At 35.8% G+C, this 13,467-nt stretch overlaps 1 protein-coding gene across 3 annotated transcripts in view; it reads right to left on the reverse strand.

The window, feature by feature from the left end:
• ST18 (ST18 C2H2C-type zinc finger transcription factor) overlaps positions 1-13,467 on the reverse strand; it is a 169,536-nt gene that overhangs the window by 95,414 nt on the left and 60,655 nt on the right. Inside the window, exon 1 of one of the 3 annotated variants that reach the window (XM_064706092.1) lies at positions 4,750-4,773. The exons of the other annotated variants lie outside the window; for them this stretch is intronic. The gene's annotated coding sequence lies outside the window, so the exon portion shown is untranslated. Of the gene's footprint in view, positions 1-4,749; positions 4,774-13,467 lie in introns of those variants that run through there. 3 annotated transcript variants of the gene reach the window in all.

Raw genomic sequence — 13,467 nt, forward strand, 5'->3', positions numbered from 1 at the left:
GCATTTTCTATGTACATACTCTACACAGTGACCCTCAAGGTTGCCGAAGGTCTATTTAATCAGTCAAAATGCTGAATATATTTGCAGTAAATCACAAAAAAAAAAAAAAATACGGGACCACAGAGGTATCTCATGAGTGTTTACTCTTTCCTGGGAGTTATTTGCAGGTAATAAACTGATAGGAGTTGTAGGCAAAAGCAAGGGCAAAGAAGGGAAAAGGGCACTCGCTGGGTTTGCATTGGTCACCTTTAATTTAGGGAACCTTGGGGGCCCTGCATATCGCTGTGTCTCTGCTTGTTAATTTCTCCATGCAGTTCATGCTTCAGTGTAATCATGTTATCACAATTAAACCCCTTTAAATAAGAAGAGCAGCACTAACAAAAAACCACAGCCTTTCACACATTGGGGAGGGGATGTGTTTGTGTGTGTGTGTGTGTGATATTTATTTATTAACTTCCTTACTACAGGCAACCTCAGGGCTGGCATCTTTGCATTTCTAACCTCTCGTCAGTTACAAGGTAAAACCCTTTTAACTCTTATGAAAAATGAAATGCTGAAAAGCCCCATGAATCACGACAGCTGTCCATAAGTAACAGGGAGAGTTCTATTGTCCAACTTGTCTCTGGATAAAATGAATACTTTACAGCAGAGGCTGTTCAGCTTGGCTAAAGAGTATGGGGAGAAGGGGAGGAGGTCACTGGAGATTTCGCACACTAATTTAATCTGGGAAAAGGACAGGCACTGCATCTCACTTGAACAGACTGGCGGCAATCTGGGCTCCCACAGAACTATCTCCTTTTGCCTGTGCTCTATTTATTCCTTATCTCTGTTTACCAACCGCTAGGTCCCTTTCATTCACACCACGAGGCCGTTCTCCTACTATCAGTCAGCAGCTGACACTGTGGAAGAGCCTCAAAGGCAAAAAAAAAGGGATCAAAACTAAACCAAAGCTGTATAAACAAAGCAACAGTAGAAGTAAATGCATAAATCCTAATTCTTAACCCAACCCACAGGGTGCGAACAGAACCTTTATAGTAAATCCAACAAACCCACCACAGTGAGCTATGGGCTACAGAGGAAATGGGAAAAGCCAAATATCATTCATGAAATCACCATCTCAAGCAGAAACATTGAAAATAGGCATTGGAAGATATTTATCTGGTTTCAGGATAACAGGTTCATCAGTTCTCTGTACTCCCCAGCGTGTAATGAGGCACAGGTTCACCTGTGTGCCTGGTATAAGAGATTTTTCCACTTGACCATCTTACTGTTTGAAAGCCTTAGCTAACTTGGCACTCATTGCTCGAGATTTAGATTAAATTAGAGGCAACCACTTTAAAAAATCTTTATCTAGAGATTGTGGTAATTTGGAAAACTTTATAACTAGAACTTGAATGTCAATTTATTATTTAAGTATTTGTCCAATTAATTTTGCCTTTAAAATACTGAATTTTTAAATATCACCCTTTCTCAGTTGTTAACTTAAATTTTTCACTCATCCTCTATGTTTATAGCACTTAACATGAAACTCAGACGGATGAAGACAAGAAAGAAAAGATTAAGCTTGTGACTTTAGTAGAAAACTTGTTTCTCTAATAGAAAAGTAAAGTAATAAACTCTGCATTTGATGTTATGGGTTTGGACTATTACAGTGATTTAACTATGAATAAGTCTATTTTCTGATTTCAGTGGTCCCTTATTTTGGATTCTTAAATTGACTTAATAAGAGACAATCTGCAAATATTCATAGAAAGACACCAATATTATTTCACTGAAATAACCTAACTTTTAAAGCATACAAAATCTGCAACTCCCAAAGTAGGGATGTTCCTTCTGGAGGAGGAGAGAGTTGAGAACTATTCTCAACATTTTAAGACATAAAAATACCCATTAACTATTAATAGTCAATATAGTGTCAACTGGCTGATCAAGATAATTATAACAATTACAAAGAAAATCTTTCTCACTATCAAAGATGATCAACTGGACCTAATTTCAGTTTTGATTTTCACCTATGTGCATTATGAGCAATGAACTCTTTACTATTTGGATCCTTTTTTCCAAATGAATTAATGAATTAAATTTATCCTTTCACCAGCTGCTAGGCAGCAGATGGAACCATTTCTGAAGCCTTGTTGAATTCAATCCATAAAACTCATTTCCTAGGATTAGCAGTCCAAAGTTTCTTTTAATGTTTATATACCGCTTGGGATTTTGAATTTCATGATGTTAAACTTTCAATTTAACTATTTTTTTTTTCATTTCATATCAAACAAATATGATCGTTTGGATTTCTATAGCTTTATAACCACACATTTCAGGTCACATAAGGACAAGAATTCATTTCAAAAGCAATCAAGTAATGCAAGATTGGGATCTGCATGGTTTTTTTTTTTTTCCTTTGTTTTGTTTACATTACAGCACTACCATAGAAACCATTTGTGTTGTACTCATAGATTAATTTAGACTGGTAAAGTTTATTGTCTGTAACTTTGACAAAAAACTTTGCATAAAAATTTAATCTTACTAAGCAATTTTTGAAAGTTACTGTGATGTGAGGGTGTATTTGCTATTCACAGAAAGATGACATGCTCCTGAGTTAAGTTTTTCATGTGCATCGTTTTTATAGTTGACTTCATTGTAAGGTGGGTGGTTTTTTTCTATTTCTGAGGGGGAAAATAAAAAGTAAGAAATGGTGGCATTTTTGTAAACACTTCAGTAAAGATGTTTTTCAATGCAGTAGCAGGAAACACTAGTCAGCTGCAGTACCCTGGACAGCTCCTCTTCTTTCGTTTTCAGTTTTCTCACTTCTGCTAAACACCTCTGTCATGAGAATCAGAGATCAGGGGGCTTGAACTGCAATTTCGTTCACAAAGATCCTTATTCATGGATCTCTGAAAAAATTTAAGTTATAATTTAGCCAAAATTTCTATTAGAAACCTACAAGAGAAACAGCAAAACCAAAAGGCACCCTCTCCCGCTCAGCTTTCAAAGACATATTATATTAAAAGTCTTAAAAATAAAACATCATGATGTCAAAGTCTTCCTGTTATTCAACAAAGTAAATAAAACTTAAAAAAAAAAGTGATCCGTTGTTGTATATAATAGTGATTTCCGCTAATTTGGCACAAGAAATCTATATTAATCTAATAATGCAGTAAGCCAAGAAGGCCATATAATAATAATTACCATTGAGTAATTGAATATTTAGAAGGAGGAGGAAAAAAAGGAAGACTGGTAATCTTAGCCTGCAGGCATGAAAGTACTATAACACAAAGATGATATTTACAAGTAACAATAAAATGCTCCAAACTGGGAAGTTAAGAGGCAAAGCCTATTTTTAGAAATTCTTGATTCCAAAACTGTATTATTAGTTAGTCACCTTAGAGCAGAAATATATTATTGTCTCAGAAAAAGCTTTCATCACAAATGCTGTAATTTTCCTTAAAAATTACAAAACCACTGCGCAGCCAAACCAAAGAGGACACATCTACGCAATTAACTTAACTAATTTAATTGACAAAAGAGGTAGTAAATGGTCGTTTTGAATCCCAGAAAGATCCTTAACTAACAAAGTTCACCCCATACAGTTTTACAGTTTAGGGATAAAATCTGGGATTTGTGCTTTTATAATCTCTTAAATGAAAAATTCACAGCACCTTGCACAAAATTGTCTTGCTATTTACATATGAAGGAAGACAAACATCTGAACTAAGTGCTTTGTTAAAGACAAAAGAAAGTCAGAGAGAGAGAGAGAGCTATTGCTGATCAGAGTGTTAAACAGACTTTCTCTAGCATCAAATGCTATTTCATAAAAATTATCCTCCTGCAAAATGTTGTCCCAGAAGGTCCATTTCATTCTTCAACCTTGCCTGATATTACTGTCATTTAACTTTCTAAAGATTTTCCTGACACATGCATTCATTCTGAAGTACAGTATTCGCTTTTTTAATCAGAAGCTCTCAATTCACTCTCTGAATCCCAAATAATTTAAAGGACAGAAGTGCCACGCTTTGAAAGATTCTTTTCCCCTTTGAGTAAAGTTAATAAGCATATTGATCAACAATTTTCATTTCAAAAGCATTACACATGATTTTAAAGCTTTCTACAACATCCTGAGAAAGCTTTCTGATCTGTAATACAGAACTGCAAATGAACCTGCATCTATCGAACAATTCCTACAAATACACTGGTCCCACTCTCCCTCTCCCACGTCATTTTTTATCTCTCTTTTTTAAAAAGCCAGTATTTAAGTTTAGTAACTTTTCAAAATTACAGAAAAAGAGTCCTTGTGATCATTTCCTCAAATCAAATAGCTAGAGCTGCAAATTTGCACAATTGTAAAATGTATATGAACAAAGGCTTTACTGAGGCAGTATAAATGCAATTACACCATGACATTTTATTCAGAAAGCTGTCTCAAAGCAGTTACAAGTAGCTATTTTTTAATTGAGGCCCAAAATAGCATTTAAGATAATGACCAAACATACATTGTGGAAGAAACAACATTAGTGTCATTAAAAAAGAAAAAAAAGAAAAGTTTGCAGAGAGCATTTTAAACATGGATTAAAACCCCTCAAACTTCTTAACACAAATCTCTCAAGATTTTAATATCAATAAATGTACAGGATTTTTTGCTTGTCACAAGCTTAAAGCACAAACAACAACAAAAAAAGACAGAAAGTTACTAACAGTACAAGTTGCTTAAACATCAATGGGATCATAGTGTGAAAAAGTTGTTAAACTTACTTTATTTTTGTTTCCAAAACTTATATGTTTCTCCTCCCTTGTGTGCTGAACTGTGCACTAAAGCTGTGTCTTTGAAAGGTAGTTCCCATGATATGACATCCAGCGCCTTTGACTGCCTAGAGATAAGCACCTGCGTTTGTGTCCCCTCTTTACGTCACACCTCCCTATTCAAACCTTCTCAATATGATTCACATTTGCACATCAACAGCCTCATGCGCATACACAGATTTTTTTCGGCTCTGGGCCCAAAACTTTCACTTTAATTTTCATCACATGATTGCTGTGGCATATGTCCTTCCAAACCTCCCATATATCAGTCATCATGCAAATGAGATGGAATATCACTCCTCTGCAGCAGATGGCCAGGGATGATAACAATGGCTCAACAGAGGAGATTCAATGTCCCTGACTTTATCGCCACGGCAACAACAACCTAAAATATATGTAATGGAAGTGGTGCTTATTAATTTTGCAGGCTCGAGTGTTCTGATTTTGTGAGTGAATGGGCTGAGTTAAAAAGGGGGCTGTGTCCTCCTGCCTCTAGAAGACTATCTATAAAAGCCAGGGACCTGGAAATTATTTTCAGTGACTAAGAAGGCAACAGCCTAGCAATTATTTGAGTAATTAGGTGTAATTCCTCCCTGTAGGCCTTGTACCCTCCTGTGCTTGTTTCACAGAAGCTCGTGAATTAGACAGGCACAGATACTGAAAAGAAAAGTGCCTCAAGATACAGCAGGAGAGCTTGCAGGAACTAAGCTTCAGTGATATGACACTTGGCCTCCACCAGGCTTGGTAAACACAAGCCCCAAGCCATAAGTAAATAGAGGCCCCACTCCACAAACACAGACCAATTAAAATTACAAAGGCAGCCACACTTCTGGGTGGGGCTGGGGGAAGCTTTATTCTGCCATGGTCTCACTGTGAGTTGCACACATAATGGTCTCTTAGTTCGGAGCACTGAGTACCGTATTCCATTGCTATCTGTCACTATCAAACCCCAGCACAAGGCCCTCTCCGGGCTGTGAATTTCTCCCTAGGGATTGATCATGCACCTTTAAGAAAATGTTTCAAAGTGAATTTTCTGTGTGTTCTCTTCTGAATGCAGACCAGGAAGGAGAAGTAAATGCAGCAGTTTGCTATTTATCATCAACAGATTATCAGGCAGGAGTACCGAACTCCATTTTACCCCTAAGCAAGCAAAATCTCCACAGTGTCTCTTCACCCTGTTCGTGCCACAACTTTTACATACTTTAATACTTTGGGTGTGGGAGTAGCCATTTGATTCCTCAGAAATACAGTTCAGCTATAGACTGTATGTTTAACTAAGAAAATATACTTGAAGAAACTATTTGTCTTTTGTTCTGTTCCCCAGGGAAGACCTTATAAAAATGGAGAATCCTTTGTCTCCCTCTGCAGTAGGGGGCAGGATGTTTAAGTAAAACTGATAAAACATTCTGGGAAAGGAGTGGCTCCATCACATGTCAGAGATTTAGTGCAGAATTGAGTCAAGGAAACTTGCTACCCCTTACATGAGACAATTCCTCAAAATTGATAAGATTGTTGAAAGCAATTTTCAGCGCTCTCCTAGCAGCCCACATACCCTGAGCCCTAAGTCTAACACCAGAGAGGAGATACCATGTGGCATCTGAAGGAAAATTGAGATACTAGATGCTTTCAGAAGTGAGTGATAGAAAGCTACAGAGGCAGTGCCGGGACTGTGGAATCTTCTCCAGCTGTGTCAGGGCTCAGGACCATCTCAGCACTACTCATGTTCTCTGTTAGCATTTCCATTTTTTATGAAAACTGTCTTCCAACTAAAAAAAAAACCACCAAGACAGGCATATTTCTATTGTGCACCAATGTCATAAACTTTCAGAACATTTATTTATTTATTTATCTTACAATTGTACATCACCCAGCACTCTCACCTTCAGACCTAGTAATAGATACTACTGGAGTACAAATGTCATTAGCTCCCAAGAAAATTATTTGAAAAACAAATAAATATAATGTATACCTTTTTGTTCATCTTTACCTCCCGCTTTCGTATGGAGTCTGCCATTACATTTTCCAAACATAATGTTGCAGTTGAGTTTTGTATTCCTATCTCAGGAAAGCTCAGCTGAAATGAAAACCCAGACTTTTTTTTGTTTTTAATGTGTACATGGGCTTTTTGTGTCTGTGTGTGTGTCCGTGTATGTGCACATGTGCAATTGGACTCTAGAATTGTATATGTCCATGTTCTTTATTTCTTTATTTTTTATGTTCTTTATTCTTAGGTTCTTTATTTCTGTACATTTCATTGTCCACCTTGCTAATTTGAAATAACTCATTAATGAGGCACTGAGGTGAGATGAAGAGATAGGTTTGGTCCAAGCCTATGCAAAGCTCTGGAGCTCCTTGTAGTGGAGCAGTAGTTGGACAGAAAGCCAATTCAGAGAGTACTTCAGGAATGATGCTTTCCTGACAGCTTGTGTTATTTATGGGACTGGCCACTGTCTTCTGAACCAGATGGAGCCTTTTTTCTAGTCTTTTTTTTTTCTCTTTTTTTGTGATCTGCTGTGCATGGCCTTAATTGATCATAGGGATTGGCAATTAGGTCACTGTCTTTATTTTCTCCAGGGTCAAGTATAAGCACCTCAATTACCTTAAAGATACAGCTCACTTAGCAGAGATATTCTTGATCCTCTTGAACATGGGAGCAACATGCAACTGGGAGGATGAGTAGTAACAGTTATACATACAGATTACTTGTCCCTGTATGATAACTATCTATATAGTTGCAGTAGTAGTGCCATGCATATTGAAAACTACATCCTAAAAAGGGATTTTAAAGGTGTTTGTTACCTTTGTTACCTATTCCACTGAGACGCCTAAGTAAGAAAGATAGAATCTTTGTCATTAAATCAATCCTAATTAAAGTTCAGATTTAACACAACTTTGCATTTTGCATGATTTGCAGTCCCAGAAGTAATGGGAAACTGGCAGATTGGATTGTATTTAGCATCCATTTAAAAAAATGTACTTAGGATGTAAGTGCTTAAAACTTAGCAAAACTTTAGGATGCAACAGTCATACTGTTTTAATCCTCTAAGTGATAGGAGGTTCTAAACTTGCAAGTTTAAGACTAAGACTAATGAGGAAAAGGAAAAAAAGCTAAATTAGCTACTTAGGCAAAAGTGAAATATAATACAGAGTGATGGCTTTTTGCAGAAACACAAATGAAGCAAATGCGCATTGCAGTATGCAGTAGTTACTATTCAGATTTGCTGTGATAAGACGTTGCATTCATGGTCAGGTACAAGACTTCATAACCTTCAACTGATAAATAAAATACTCTTCAAACACCATAGATAAATTTATAAATTAATGGTGGTAATACATCAGATAAACCAGACTGACAAAGAAAATTTCCTTGTAGACTGTACAGCAGTTCAGACTGCTACCCAAATTCAGGGAAAATATCAAAAACTGCACAGAACTTTAAATAAGTACTATGAAAATTGTATAAAATAGTACTAAAAAAATTCAGTGTTTTCACCTGAATTTAGTTTATCTTCCAATTATGAAGAAGAGATTATTACAGTGAAAAAAGCTAGAAAGAGATGTAGAAATAGATGCACTCTGGAGAAACATATGTACTCTCTGTATCTCCACATCTTACCAAATAATATTCCAGATCTACTTAAAAGAGAAAACCTTGTTTATACCTCCTCCCAAACAAAACAGAGATGCCTAAGAGACATCATGAGACAAAAAAATAGAAAGTGACAATAATTATAAAGAAACTTCAACATAACAAATGTATTTCTACTTCTGTGAGCAGCTATTAGCTCAGCAGAATCATAACTAAACACTCTTGAAAGGGAGACATATCAAAGAAATCAGAGAGATTACATGAGACATATTGAAAAGCAAGCAATATGGGAGATGAAGCTTGCTGCTTCACAAAGAGATAAGGGAATGAAATATTCTCTGCTGGTGCCAGTAAATTCATTGCATGGGTTGACATCATCAAGCACCAAGTGCAGAGTCATTATAGACAATAACATTGCCAAAGTTGCCAAACCCGTGAAGCACCTGGTTGAATAAAAATAATAAATCAACCTGGAGTGAGTTATTTTTGCCAGCTTATGCTGAGGAAATCTGGCAGATATATACATAGCATAAAAGCTACAAATCATTAAGCATTCAACTTTGAAATGACATTTAGAAAATGCACTAACTATGTTTGTACAACATATTACTTCAAAGTTTCCATTCAGAGGAACAGAAAGGAGGAAGGAAAAAAGATACCTGAACTAATATTAACAGGGAAAAAATTATCCAGTTAAAATTATATATTGGCTCATAGGAATGTAGAGGTTTTCATCATGTTTTCTGTGAAATATTCTATTCACTGAAATAACTGAGAGATTTCATCTTCTCTCTAGCCAATTTCTTTCTTAAATGTTTGCTCAACATTGCCCTAGAGAAAGCCAGCAAATTTTGAAGTACTCCTTTCCTGCCAATAAATTATACCACAGAATGCTGAAAACAGACATTTCAGGTGAGTTTTCTTGAAGTCTCCTAGTGCAGGCATGCACCCAATTCTCTTAGGCTTTCTATTAAAATGCTTAAAGGACTATGGAAAACTCTCTATCAAAGGATATAAAAAAGTATTCTTCATGGGGCTTATTGTTGGGATTGTACCCCGCTGAAAGGGAGATTAGAATATTACTGGTTACAGTTGCAGTTTCATGAAATTCAGGCAGATCTAAAACTGGGGCAGGGGGGGAATTGTCTTTTTGCAGTCTTATTTACTTTAATATATAGCCTTAATAAATAACTGAAAGCGGTTATTTAATATTCACTGAAAATTAGGTGTAGGTGATGTCAAATATAGATTAAGCCTTTCAAAAACTCTAATAATTAGGCTAAATAGTAACAAATTTTCTCAGCTCTTGCTGCTAATTAAAAAAAGCTCTCAAACATATATTTCTCCTAATCACTGTATTATTAAATGCATAAATAAAAAAAACAATAATCATATTTCTATTGTAGTAACTTTCTGTGCTAGATACTATCAGATTTTCATTTGCATTTTAGATAGCTGATCAGTTGGAAAAATTATTTTGAGTAATTTGAGTAATTGAGTAATTGAATAATAAATTAGTAAGTTTTAAGTCTTAACTCAGAAAGCAAAATTATTATATTTATGCAAACCTTATTTTAGAGAACTTTTGACTTCTAAATTATTTATCTGTTTGCTGCCTATTTTAAGGATTTGTGACTGTATGTGCCATTCGTACCTTTCACACACTGTCATAAATTTTGTAAGAAAATAGGGGTGTGATACCTTTAACTTCTACTGTTAACCTCAAAAATCTTCATCATGAGTATCTGCAGCATCTGACTCTGGGAATATAATTATTTCTACCAGAGCAAATGAGCCCTGAAAATGTTGACGTGAAGCTCACCTAATCTAAATAGTCCTGAGAAGTACAAAGCTCAACACAGTTGTGTAAATATCCTGATCTCTGACAACTGCGCCTTTCCCTCTAATCCCTTCATATTTTTCATTATGGTATTTTATTAAAGCCTACTTTTGGCAACTGGGAGCATTCCAATTTCTGTTTGGGAAGAATTCTTTGATTTCGACTTGTCTGCAGGCAAGCGTGTTTGCTTGCTGTGTTTTTGTTGCTCACATTCCACAGTTTTCCAGATTAGGGAATTCAACAGGTAAACACCCATCTGTCTTGCAGTCTAAGTTCCTGTCCTCGTATTTCCCTTGGCTTCCAGCTGTGGTTCTTCAGAATTTTGCAGTTGATAGCCGTGCCTTGGGAGAGTGCCAAGGCAACCTTTTCTGCTGCTGTCTCAGCTACATACACAAAACTTCAACACCTATTGCCAGCAATGTCTTACCTGATCCTTGACAGCTGCTTCCTCCAGGGAAATCCTGCACATCATTTTCCTTTCTCCTTTCTGCTTGTGCAAAGAACATCCTTATTCTCCAAAGAAAACCCTAATGACACTGTAGAAACAGTGATCTTAGTGTTCCTAGGGTATAAAAATTCTACACGGTGAACCAAAATTCAAAGGGGTCTCAACATTAATTATCACGATGAAAGGAGCCAGTTGAAAGAAGTATTTTTAAACATATCTTTTGTGGATATAAAGACAGAAAATATTGGCATCCTCTTCCTTCTTTAACTCGCCAGGATTTTGGCACAGGATTTTCCTTCTGCTTCTACATTTTTAGGATCTATTTTATAGATATATCCTACTAAAACCAATCTGACTTCTTCAGTAGAACCATCTTCCTAGTACACAGAATTCTATTATATTTTTAAAACCTTGTCAGATTTCACTGTTAAAATTTCTAAATTGATATTATTGGGCCTTTTTCTAATAACATTAAAGTAATGTTGCTGAACTTTGAATAACTTTGCTGGAATGTATTCAGAAAGTCACGCCACAAGACACAAGTCATCTAACAAGGAAATCTTAAACATTGCATGAAAAGGATCCAAAATCTGTGTATGCAATATTTTGAGTGTATGACCACAACTGGATTTAAATTTGCATTTTATGCTCCTCGTTAGGATTTTAAAATACCATTTTAATGCAATAAACAATTACAACAGTTAATGTTATAACATAGTGTGTGCAAATTTCGGCTGTCCAAACCACTATAAATAGGCATTTGTAAATTAATCTCTGCTTTCCAGTATCTATATACAAATATGTACTTCATATGAACTTATAAATATATAGATGTAAATTTTAGGCATAATTTAATTAAACCCTCAGGGCAAAAAATAATTTTTAACACTGAATAGATAATTTTAATAGAATGGAAATAGTACTATAAACTTTTTCTAAACAGTTTGCATAAAAGTAAATGGGAGCCATCAGAGGGGTTTTTGTCTTTTTTTTTCCTCTGTGAATCAATGAGATCTACAAGAATGCCTGGTCTTTAATCATGAAGTATTTAAAAAGCTTAAATCCAGAAAGGGATAACAACCATCTGAAAAAAGGGGGAACTATGTTTCCACGGACTAGACTTGCTTTCTTTTCTTACACACTTTGTTGAGCAGCCTACATGGCCAGAGGCTATTCTGGACCTAATCCTAGGAAATGAGCCAAGCGTGATAAATAAGGCTGAATGCTGGGAGTGGCTAGTGTAAACCACTGTGTCATTAGTCACTAGCCCTCAGTAACTAAGTATATGTTTTCTTCTGGCATTTCTAAAAGCAGTCTTTTAATTTAAAGCTCAGTCATTCCCTCTGTGTTGGAAATGTCAACCAAGAATATGCAGAGAGCCCCAGACACTAATCACTTGCTCAAAAACTCCAGGTAGATCAACACATGAATTATGCTCCTCTGTGAGAGATACACCACGCTCCCAAACATGACTTGATTTTGAAAATACTGATCAGATTGTGTACTCCTAGGTCAATACAAGTCACCAGCAAAATATTACTACTGTCAGCAGCAGCAGAAAAATTAGGCCCATCCCTCCTACTAGAGAAAACCAATGTTTTGTCTACTAAATTATTTGAAAATAATTTCAACTAATAAGGACAGATATGGCAGCAAGTGTACAAAAACTCCAAAAAACCTAAAAATTTAAATGTGTTATTTTTTCCTTACTCGCTTAAACTTTTTTACAGTTAAACAATTTGTCCTCAATTAAAAAAAAAAAAAAAAAGCTTAAAATAAAACCTAATCATCACACATCATCACACTCATCTACCCCACTAAATAAACAAAAAAATCCTCAGCTATTCTTCTTTGCTTTTGGAGAAAATATGGCAATTTGTATTCCAATTTTTTCAAGCTAAAGTTACAGGGGGCTAAAATAGGGCTTTATAATGGAAGTTGATTGCAACCCTAACTACAGAGGGGCTACTGCCTTTTCATAATAAAGAGCTGCACATTTCCAAGGAGGGGAGGAGAATACTGCTCTGCATGACTTCTTGTAATTTTGCTTCTTTAAATTAAGGTTGTGTCTCAGGAACTTTCTTAGTTTTTTCTCAGCATAAAGTTTGATATTTCACTTCATGTGGTTTTAATTCTGATCCTAGCACACTGGCATTTTGCAGCTGATATGTATTAGAAATAGGGAAAATTATGAAGCTTTGCACTTTTTCAGAGCTGTGATCCCAAATTAGTTTGGGGTTAGTGGTTTTTGGGGGTTTTGTGTTCTTTTTAGGGGTGTTTTTGGGGGTGGCTTGGTTTTGTTTTTATTTGTATGAATCATACAAAAAGGCCATGCAGGCTAAAGCAGCAATTTAAACAAATTTGGATTTAGTTTTCTTGTTTCATATTGTCTTCTTGCTTAACGGTAGAATGATTTTTGGCTGTTTAAATTTCAGTCTGGAATGCATGCTGTCTGTTTTTCTTTTTTCTGGGCATAAAATGGGTGAGACCACAGAGACAGTGTCAGAAATGTAAATTGTGACCATAATAACCAGTGCCCAGGTATGATATTATTAGCCTCAGCTTCTATTGCACAAAGGTTTGACCAGTAATAAATGTTTTTCAGTCATCTGGTTGTTTTATCACCACTAAAGGCTGCTGACAAACAACAAAGAGCAAGTAAAAGAATGAGATTATGCAAATTTAAATTGGGATTGTTTTCAAATAATCAGAAGTCATGTTGGTGTGGGTTTTTTTCAGTGTCTTCAAGGGAATACAGAGGGGATGAGAGTGAAATGGACACCCTCGGAGGAG

Source organism: Zonotrichia leucophrys, chromosome 2, assembly GCF_028769735.1.
Source record: "Zonotrichia leucophrys gambelii isolate GWCS_2022_RI chromosome 2, RI_Zleu_2.0, whole genome shotgun sequence".
Taxonomy (NCBI): domain Eukaryota; kingdom Metazoa; phylum Chordata; class Aves; order Passeriformes; family Passerellidae; genus Zonotrichia; species Zonotrichia leucophrys.